Source organism: Corvus brachyrhynchos, unplaced genomic scaffold (assembly GCF_000691975.1).
Source record: "Corvus brachyrhynchos isolate BGI_N302 unplaced genomic scaffold, ASM69197v1 scaffold219, whole genome shotgun sequence".
NCBI lineage: Eukaryota > Metazoa > Chordata > Aves > Passeriformes > Corvidae > Corvus > Corvus brachyrhynchos.
Window position 1 is genome coordinate 1,628,400 of NW_008240034.1, and position 1,113 is coordinate 1,629,512.

Sequence of the window (1,113 nt, forward strand, 5' to 3'; positions counted from 1 at the left end):
CCCCTGCCCCCCGTTCCCCGTTGTGCCTCGCCGCTTCGTGGATGCAGGTGAGGCCCCAGCCCCTCCCCGCAGGCTGCAGATCCCGGCGCTGCTGCGGTCGCTGCGCTCAGCCGGCCCTGCCAGGAATTTGGAGGGCCAGAGCTCAGCCCCCACCTCCATCAACCCCCCGAATATCCCAGCCCTGACCCCACCAGGAGAGAGCTGGAGCACCCCAGAGTCTTACAGGGTGGGGCCCCCTGACTGAGCTGTTGGGTGGGTACCCACAGGTTTGGGGTGCTGGGGAGGGGGGAACATGTTCCCCTGGAGCAGTGGAAGCCCCTGGCTCCCATTTTCCCCTATAGGGCTGAACACCCCCACCCTCCACGTCTGAGTCCTCAGGAAGGGCCGGGAACCGCCTGTGCTCCCCCATCACTGTCGCCATGGCAACAGCAGGCCGTGCTCATCCCGCATCCCATATCCCGCATCCCGCATCCATTATCCTGCATCCTATATCCCGCATCCATCATCGCATCTGCCTCACCTGGCACCCTGCGTTCCATATCCCCCATTCTGCATCCCTCACCCTGCATCCCACATTCCGGATCCTGATCATCCCTCACCCTGCCTCCGTCATCCTGCATCCATCATCCTGCATTCCACCTTCCCTCATCCCTCACCCATCCTCCCGCATCCCTCACTGTCCACCCTGAATCCCCAATCCTGCATCCCTCATCCCTCATCCCACACCTCCACCCTTCCTCTGCTCCCCACCCTCTCCTGTCCCATCCTCCCGGGGTTTTTTCTCTCCCGGGGGGAATTTTTAGCAGCTGGGGGGGTTGGCACCGGGGGCTTTGTGTCCCTTGGGAATCACGGGCAGATCTGGGTGCTTCAAGGGGGGACCCCACAGCAGGACCCATAGGGCAGGAGGGGGGATCCCCCACCGTAAATATAATATACCCCACTCTGTGGGGTGCAGGGGTGAAGGAGCAGCTTGGGGGGGCCAGGATGGCTCCTGGGGGTGCGAAGGACATCGATGGGGCCTTGGGGGGTTGCTGGGTCCCACCACTGCCTGGTGGGGCCTCTGTGCTTAGCAGGGGGTGCTGGGACCCCCAAAAGGATTTGGAAAAGCAGAAG